Below are 10,465 nucleotides of genomic sequence, written 5' to 3' on the forward strand. Positions count from 1 at the left end.
CATTTCTTATTCAACGGCGATTAAAATTATTTATATTAATGATGTCTCCAAAGTNAACCAAGAGATATTCTCTGCCTTTAAAAGACTTGCAAAAAAGATCAATCAGATCACAAGCCAACTAATCTACTGCTAACACTGACTTTGACTTAAAGACTGTCTACTTATCGTGTTAGCTTTGTAATTATTAGTGTTATTAATTTTATTTAATTATAAGTTTTATGCATTTTATCCACAATTACGAGGTTCTGTATGGAATGTAGATTCCATAAATACAATAAACAGTAAATATAATGTATCTGCTGTTTGCATATATCAACATGTATTATCTTATCCTGTATGTAATTTATGGACTTTGTCTTTTATATGCAGTTCTGCATGGAATCTACAATGTACTCACTGCTGTTCGCTTATGTTTTTCTGTATTCATTTTCTTCTACTAGTAATTTTGTGGATTTAATGTCGCGCGAATACTTTGTTTTACTATAGTATAATTTTATTTTATTTTATTTTATTATAATTTCATGTATTCTATCCATTAACTTAAAGTTCTGCATGGAATCTACAATGTACATACTGTTGTTCGTTTACATTTCCTGTATTTTATTTCCTTGGTAGTGCTCATAGCGGAGCCAAGGTATGCATTTATGCCTCCGTAAATAAATTGAATGAATGAATGAATGGTGCGCTGCTCCGCGACGAAAACAAGCTTAAGCAACGGCGATGTCGAATGGTGCACACTCGGAAAGTAATCCTACAATTTTTTGTTTATAGCGGAGTTTATACAAATTATTCCCAAAAAATATACGTGTTTTGGAAATGTTAAGTCGAATTAGTGTAGAATCGATTAATTTTATGGAAGAAAACCTTGCAAACAGCCGTAGACCGTAAACTTCACACGTGTCAGCTGCAATTGGCTCATGTATTAAAGGATTCCTACAAAGTTAAATTCTTATAAAGTGGAAGGTATCTACCGCGTTATAGAGGGGTCTACTGTATAGTCAAAAATACAGGATGTATTATCAATGCATTATTGTGCAACAACCGATTAGCATTGTTTCAACTTTAACAAAAGTCTTCAGCAAATTAACAAGTCGCAAACAAAGCGAAAATGGATGAAATGAAAAAAACTGTGAGTCTAAGTCGCGAATTAAGATAAAGTTGATATATTTTCTGTCGTAACTGATAAATTCAACAATTATAATGCATTTACATTTGATAAATCACTTTCCCTTGTAGGAATTGCCGAAGCCGTCGGTTCCTCTCCGTCACTCTAAACAGATTCTTGGAAGAAATCTAGTTGGATTCGGTCCCGTGTTGCCGAATCCAACTAGAGAAAATCGCCGAAATAAAATAGAATTATGACTATGTAAATATACAGGTTTCGATATATACAAATATACCGTGTTTCCCCGAAAATAAGACATCCGCAGAACATAAGACCTAGCACAGATTTTGCTGAATTGCGAAATATAAGACCTCCCCCTGAAAGTAAGACCTAGCAAAGTTTTTCCTTAGTCGTAACGGTCATCGACAGATGGTTGAAAGTGGCCGTTGGCTTTTTGAAAGTACAGCCACTGATTGGTCAGCAGACAATTACGCCACACGGCATGATTTGCATAAGACTATGGCTTGGGAATCACAGATTTGCATAACGTTACGGCTGGTGATGGCTAATTGGTCGGCCGAGAATCACGCCACATGACATTTGCATAGTGCTACTGTTCAGTAAGCACTAATTGGTCATCGAGTCCGATGTTGACGCTATAAAAAGGCGACAGTTCGACACACCGTATATACGTCACTCTCGTCTAAGTTCGACTTGGGAAGTTTCTTGTTCAATAATAAATGTGAATTCTTCTTCCTGGAAAAAATAAGACATTCCCTGAAAATAAGACCTAGCGCATTTTTCAGAGCAAACATTAATATAAGACACTGTCTTATTTTCGGGGAAACACGGTATATGGCCGACGGTCACAGAAGCGCGAGTGGTACAACCTTCGGCACGCGGTTCGGCTACTAACGTTTATTCCGGTTGCTCTCCATTGTGCATGCGAGTGTGTAACGCTTTAAAAGCGGTTTCGGACGACGATCCTTCTCAACTTTCTCTCATACCTGGCAGTCGTTGCTCGTTTACGTCCACATTTCTGATGTTTCTTAGTTAAAACTTAAACACGATTTTGGTGTTTAAGTACCCTAAAGACCGTCGGCTGCCAGAATTTTACATAATTCACAATTTCTTTTCGTGTTGTTCCCGCTTCGCGCAAGCATCTTTAGTTTTGTGACCGATGTCAGGCTTACACCCCACGCTGAACCGTTACACCGCTCTGTTTAGCAATATGTAAGTATGCGTTGCAATTTAGTTTTTCACGGCTGTTTGTCTGGCTGTTTTTGTTAATATTCTAATTTTTTTGTCTAGGAGTTGTAGAGGAATTATTGGTATAATTAAAACATTTTCCGCATTATTGGTTTGCCTTTCATTTTTATCTCTTATTTTTATTGCGTCATTGTGTTATTTATTTGATGATTTAAAGTTTAAAAGTTATTTATCCTCCATAAGTCGGAACAGAACGAAAATTTTATTTTCGTGTATTTTATAGAATACAATTAGCCTTCTTGATTTTGTATTAAAGCGAATTGTTATAATTACGAATATATTATAAACGAGCCAAGATAAAAATAAAACATGAAAATATATAAGATATAATGTTCAATAATCCTCATAAGATTAAAACCTATTCAAAATGTTAGTAACGTCGCGTAATAGTAAAATTTTATCTGTAAAATAATTAGTATAATGCTAAAGCGCGTGTTAGCATAATAATATAAATAAATACCGTCACATTTGTCAGTACTGAAAACAGCATCTACTGTTTCTTATTCTATTTTAAAAATTTGTTTAATTACTATGAAAAATGCAAATGATTTAAAACAGAAAACTCGGAAAAAACAGATTTAACACCATTTATTTTATTATCGCTTATAAACGTTTAAATTTTGTCTTTTGTAATTATAATTCGACAAATCATTACATAAATTAAAACAATTATTTTAAATATAAAATACGTAATAACAGAAAACTATCGATCGTGTCTTTCATCTTAAACCCTATTCAGTACATTACTGCTCGATGTATTGATTTCGACCATTTTTGCCAATACATTTCTATTTACAAGAGAGAATTCTGTTCAAATAAATGCAGTAGAAAGGACTTTTACGATCAATACTTTATATAATGAAATGTCTTTCGACGAATTATAATTTACGACAGTTAATGTTAAAATTAAATTATTTCAGTCTATTTCCGATTTTTATCACAGATTATTAAATTATACAATCATTACGTGTCTTTATCGTTGAGTATTATTCATCTATAAAAATCTACGTGTATATTAATGTGTAGTTTTATGAGTATCTCGCTCAATTTAAAGCAAATCACTTGTGAATTCTAATAAATTTTAGTCATTGCGATTGCGACGTGGCAGTTTAATTAACAAGTAATTGTCATTTAGAGTCGTCTTTCAAAACGAGAATCTTCTTTCGAGTTATTAAGTTTTATGTTTCGAAGCTTTCTTTATATTTAAAAGACCAGAAAATATGGAATGCAGAGAACTTCCCATCTGAAATGTTTCAATGAGGAATTCAATTAAGGCATGGATATTGAAATTACAAAAACAATACTTTATTTTCTTAAAAATATTACTTTTATTGGAATCTGTAATTTTAAAGTAATTTCTGCACGACAGACACAGGGATTCTTTACCGAATCTTTTCATGAAATTCAAAATCTAAAAAGTTATTAATTTCTATTATTGTATTATAATTACACGTAAATGTAATAAACGATAGAAGCCTACTACATAAAGATATGTTTTAAATATATCAAACCTTTAATTTTTGTTCCAATTCGAGACGGCAGTCAGCAAATCTTCTGATGTCTTGAAAAGACGTTTGCATCTGAAAAAAAGAATATACTTTCTATAAAAGAATTTTCTATAAAATTGCGTTCTTATAAAAAAATTCTACTACAAAAATAAAAAATAATTAAAAATAAATGCTTTTAGTTATAAACTATGGCTTTGGGGATATAAAATTTGTATTTTTATTTCTTATCTAACAAAAACCTCAGCGAGACACGTGTAATTAAATGTTTTAATCGTCCCGTTGTAATGCCAGGTTCTCGATGTCGTTGTCACCGATCTTCAAACGAAGATATTGTAACTCCATTTATGGAGCAATCTGTATCTAATTAAAATTAATTATTAACAAGGTAAACGGGAATTTTTCCTGTTTAACATTTTAATCCTTTTTTAAAAAGTTTATTGAGTAAAGAAAATGTTCATATTTAAATATGTATGTTTTTTTTTCAGTTTTTATGAGGTTTTCTAAAAATTACAAGACATGAAAACTGGCATTTCTGGCTTCGTACTATTGTCTCAAGTAAACAGTTGGCTACCTGAAATTAATAACGAGTGTGTCTTATGACATCACTAGTGACAGCTTTCGTTTTAATACAGCTAATACAAAAATCCTTCTTTTAGATTTTTCTCGCAGCACTCGATATTTAATCGCTGGCTGAGGAAAGATAGTATTGTATTTGTTTAGAATTAAAATGGATAATTAATCTAAAAGTAAGTAATTACTATTTATATGTACCTACCTAGACATACGAGAACGAGAGCACTTAGTGGTTACGAAACTTTTTACAATATCGTAGGTTTTTCGGGCCTAGAGCTTATTTTAGTCCATTGGAGCTACATTTTACCAAATCTAACTCAACCTATTAACTAGTTTTTACTATACGATAAGTGCTCATTGTTAATGAAAAAGTATTAAAAATTTATGAGAATTATTCAATTTCGCGGGCCCTTGACGCTTGGGACACCGGGGCTTAAGCCCTATTACTCCCTATGTAAATCCGCCCCTGGCATTATTCCCTCAACTTAATCCCTTAAAAATGGCGAAGTAAATTTTAGAGAAAAACTGAATTATCTGATAGCTGCGAAGCAATGCGGTGTACTCGGAACTACGATGTTAAAATAAATAAAAAAAAACAGGTTCGAATGAGAGATACAATATCTCGGTCACACACGTGTCTGGCTGGAAACCTCCCCCCTTCGCTCGCCGTCACTTTACTTTCATGTTTAAAATAAACATCATGTTAAGTGCTTATCTGCCTAGAAAGTACAGAAAGACATATCGCATCAAATTTCATTTCACTTAAAGTAAAATAAATATTTGATTTATATAACTAATCGATACATATAAAACTGATATTAATATTACATCATATAAATATAAAGTTACATAAATATCACTTATATATAACGTAGTCAGTTATATAAATGTTACATTTATATAAGTGACTTATATAAATATAACATTTATATAAGTCACTTATATAGATATAACATTTATATAAGTGACTATGCAGTAAAATTTGAATTGAAACCTATTCAGTCTTCTTTCTACACAGAGATGTTGGATTTACTTTTACGTAAGAGGAGAACAACTGCGAGTGATTGTTTTAAATTGAATTATATATTTTATTTTACCATCGCTTAATTCAGTTATTATAAATTATGTTAAGAATAAGCTTTAGCGGAAATCCTGCAGTTGATAATCAGAAGGACGAAATATGTCTGAAGTGTTTTCTCTCTTCATTTACTTCAATTTCGAGGGTCTACGGCTTGGAATTTTTTACTCCTTGCTCCCGTAACTTAAACACTGACGGTCGCTTCCGCATACCTTTCAACTTTTACATCTCATTTATTGAATGCCTTTATTGGATACAATCCTTTCTTCTTATATGTATGACACTTCCTTACGTATCGGATGTAACTCCTTGCTTTTCCTTGTTCTCGGTATTCGAGTATGACATATTCGTCAGAGTAACTTCTGCGAGTATTAACTTGGCCGTGGCTGTAGTATTCAGTATTGTCAAAAAAGTCAAATTGAATCCGAAAATACAATTAAAAAAGTCGTATCGTTTTCCTGAACGTCAGTTATACGCTACTGTAAATTTTCTACAACTGTTTGTAATAATTATAAGTGTTACTTTTACGATATTCTTTGATTGTATAATGGTTTTTTCACTTTATCCTGCTTTAGAAAAAGAAAAGTCTTTTAAATACGAACCATTTATCTGCTCAATTGAAATCGGTATCTGCGGCACTTTAATCGCTGGTGCTGTAGTATACATCATGATGTTCTTCGTTCTATTTCACTTTATTGTAATGAAGGCATTCAAAAAACTCTCAGAGAATTTGTATCTGACGAGAAAGAACATTCGAAATTTGAAATCTCGACTGAATGAAATTATAGCGCAACACGATGCACTTTGGAATTTTACCAATCAACTCAACGGACCGTTTAATTACGTATTTACAATAATGTACGGTACTTTGTTGATGGAAACGAGTCTAATGTACTTTATTTTGAACTTTTCTGAACTGAAATTTGCGTTCAAAATTGTCTTTTCTTTGCTTTGTGCTACTCTTACTTTTGTCTGTATTTTAATCGGATTCCTGTTATCCGCCTTCACATCTTCTGTAATGTATTTTTATCGAAAATTTCAGTATTTACAACGTTTGCAGATTTTTTAAAATTCGTTATATTTCTTTTTTCAGATGCAAACGTCTTTTCAAGACATCGGAAGATTTGCTGACTGCCATCTCGAATTGAAACAGAAATTAATGGTTTGATATATTTGAAACGTATCTTTATGTAGTAAATTATTAATTACGTTTTCGTGTAAATTTAATATAATAATAGAAATTAATATCTTTTTAGATATTGAATTTTATGAAAAGATTCGGTAAAGAATCCTTCTGTCTGTCATGCAGAAATTACTTTAAGATTACAAAGAAGTTTCCAATAAAGGTAATGTTTCTAAGAAAATAAAGTATTGTTTTTGTGATTTTAATATTTATGCCTTAGTTGAATTCCTCATTTAAACATTTCAGATGGGAAGTTCTCTGCATTCCATATTTTCTGGTCTTTTAAATATAAAGAATGCTTTGAAACGTAAAACTTAATAACTCGAAAGAAGATTCTCATTTTGAAAGACAACCGTAGATGACAATTATTTGTTAAACTGCCATGTCGCAATCACTAAAATTTATTACAATTGACAAGTAATTTGCTTTAAATGTCCGATATTGAGTTTTACTCTTCTTATTACTCGTCGTTTAATAAAGATTCACTTTAATATGCATATAGATTCATAGATGAATAATACTCGACGATAAAGACACTAGTATCGCATTCATAATCATAAATTTTAACAGAATTCTCTGTTGTCATGGAAATGTATTGGCAAAAATGGTTGAAATTAATGTATCGTACAGTAATACGCAGAATATCGTTTAAGATGCAAAACACATTCGATTGTTTTCTGTCATTGCGTATTTTAAATTTAGAATAATTGTTTTCATTTATGTAATGGTTTGTTGAATTATAATTACAAAACAAAAAAATTAACGTTTATAATCGATAATAAAATAAATGGTTTATTCTTCTAACACAATAAAGTGCTATAAATTAAGACACTTGGCGGGTCTTAATTTATAGCACTTTATTGTGTTAGAAGCATAAACAAATTGTAAAACACGGTTTCATATCATCAAAATAAATGGTGTTAAATCTGTTTTTTTCAGAGTTTTCTGTTTTGAATCATTTGCATTTTTGATAGAGATATGTTTTGATTAATTAATTTAAACAACTTTTTAATACAGAATAAGTAACAATAAATGCTGTTTGCATATTTTTACTTTTCAGACAATATAATTACAGTTTGAAAAAAGAAATTATAATGTATAATTTTTTTTATGAAGAGATTCACCGAGTTCCAGCAAGTTCCTCCGTTTTTATAATTCGGAACATTCCTACAATACTTAATGTCACTACGAAAAATTCATCTTTCGTGTGTTCTTTTACACAGGTTTCATTTTGTATCGAATATGCTTCTGACAAATTGGGGTATATATTATTTCAACCGTTTCTTTTCACTACTGACAAATGTGATGGTATTTATTTATATTATTACGTTACAAGGCACTTTACCATTATACTAAGTATTTTACAAGTAAAATTTTACTATTATGCAACGTTACTAACATTTTGAATAGGTTTTAATCCTATGAGGAATATTGAACAGTACATCTTATACATTTTCATGTTTTATATTTATCTTGGCTCGTTTATAATATCTTCGTAATTATAACGATTCTCTTTAATACAAAATCACATAATTAAATTCTAAAAAATACACGAAAATTAAATTTTCGTTCCGTTCGGACTTATGGAAGATAAACAACTTTTACTCTTTCAATCATCAAATAAATAACGCAATAAAAGTAAAAGATAAGAAAGAAAGGCAAACCCAAAATGCAGAAAATGTTTTAATTATACCAATAATTCCTCTGCAACTCCTAGAGAAAAAATTAGAATATTAACAAAAACAGCCAGACAAACAGCCGTAAAAAACTAAATTGTAATGCATATTTACATATTGCTGGACAGAGAGGTGTAACAGTACAGCATTGGTTACACCCAATGCTGTACTGTGCTGTACTAAAATCCCCTTCAAAGTAGTCTCCTTGGTAATGTATACACTTCTCCCAGCGTTCCTGCCATTGCTGGAAACACTGCTGGAACGCATCTTTTGGAATGGCCATCAGCCGGTCCGTCGGATTCCGCACGATGTCTTCTCTCGACTAAATTCGGGTTCCTTTTAGCGGCATTTTCAGCTTGGAAAATAGCCAAAATTCACACGGATCCATGTGGGGAGAGTACGGAGCGTGACGAACCACAGGAGTATTGTGTTTGGCGACGAAAGCCCGAATCAGATGCGCAGAATGGGCGGATGCGTTATCACGATGGAGCTGCCAAGTTTTGATCGACCACAGATCCGGTCGTTTGCGTCGCACAGCATCGGAAAGACGACGAAGGACCTCCTGGTAGTACTCCTTTGCAATGGTTTGGCCTTGTGGTGCGTACTCACGACACATTACCCCACACGAGTCGAAAAAACTGTCAACATGACCTTTGACATTGCTGCGGACCTGCCGCGCTTTTTTTGGCCCCGAGGATCGTCCCCGAAAGCCTGCTGAATCTTGCGAATGGTTTACGCTCGGGTATCGCCAAGGTTTTTGGCAAAATTTGATGTAATATCGCTGCTCACGTTGTTCAGTCATTTTCCAGCTTAGTGGAATCCGACGAGAGCGCACTACATGACCTCACTCATAGGCCGATTGCCAACGACTGACGCTTCTTGCAGGCGGGAAAAAATTCAGGGCTGTGCATGACTGTCCCTTCCACAACTGCACCGAAGGAGGCCTCTCGCGCATCATTGGTTTACGCGGAAAAAAAGGTCCGATACTTTTTGAGCAGACCTTGTATATTCGTATATATCGAAAAAATCTTGTGAGCTTATAATGGAAGAGCTCTTCCCGCAGGACACCACATGCCAGGATTCGGAGGGCCAAAGAAATATTAGACAAAAGTCAAATACCTATAAAGGTCTCATAGATGACAAGGCATTTAGCGCTAGGGAAATACAGAAGGAATTGAAGAATATCAAACCACACAAGGCGCCGGGGCCAGATAATATCACTTGGCGGATGGCGAAAGAGGTCTATGAGGCCCTCTCCACAACATTCCAGGTGATTTTCAACAAGTGTTTAGAGATTGGTAATTTCCCGCTTTCCTGGAAAAAGGCCTCAGTAAAGTTAATTCCAAAAAACCCGGATAAGGTGCCCTCAGTGCCATCTGACTACTGTCCAATCTTCCTTCTGTTCTTCTTTGGTAAGGTCCTGGACTCCCTAGTTATAAATAGGGTCAAATTCTACCTAGAACAATTGAATTTTCTCCACCCACTTCAGTTTGGCTTCTGGAAAGGAAAAAGCACAGTGAATGCCCTGGACAACTTAATTGAATACATAAATACCGCCAAGAAGGCAGGTAATCATACTCTCCCAGTAGCAATTGACTTTAAGGTAGCCTTTGACCACGCCTGGTGGCCAGAGATTTTGCACCAGCTTGGCAACGCCAACTGCCCAGGTAACCTTTATAGGATTATCCAAAGCTATTTAAAAGACCGCAGTGCGACCATTTATAGTGAAAATAGGCTGGTGCATATTCACCCAATAAATAGGGGCTGCCCACAAGGCTCAAAGTCAGAACTCTTGTTATGGAACATCATTTATTACAGCCTCCTTAACATGCAGGATGGAAAGCCTAATAACACCAGAATACAAGGATATGCGGACGGCACGATAGTAGTAATGTCCCACCGAAACCAGGAAAAACTACAGAACAATCTTTATCTTCTTCTTCAGAACAACCATGAACAATCTTCTAACCCAAATTTATGACTGGAGCATGTGCATAAATCTCTAAATAAACTACAATAAGTGTAACAGCATAGTGTTCCCAAAAGGAAACCCCCTAAAAAAAGCTCCATCGA

Source organism: Centruroides sculpturatus, unplaced genomic scaffold, assembly GCF_000671375.1.
Source record: "Centruroides sculpturatus isolate CEXI.00-Female unplaced genomic scaffold, Cexi_2.0 scaffold278, whole genome shotgun sequence".
NCBI lineage: Eukaryota > Metazoa > Arthropoda > Arachnida > Scorpiones > Buthidae > Centruroides > Centruroides sculpturatus.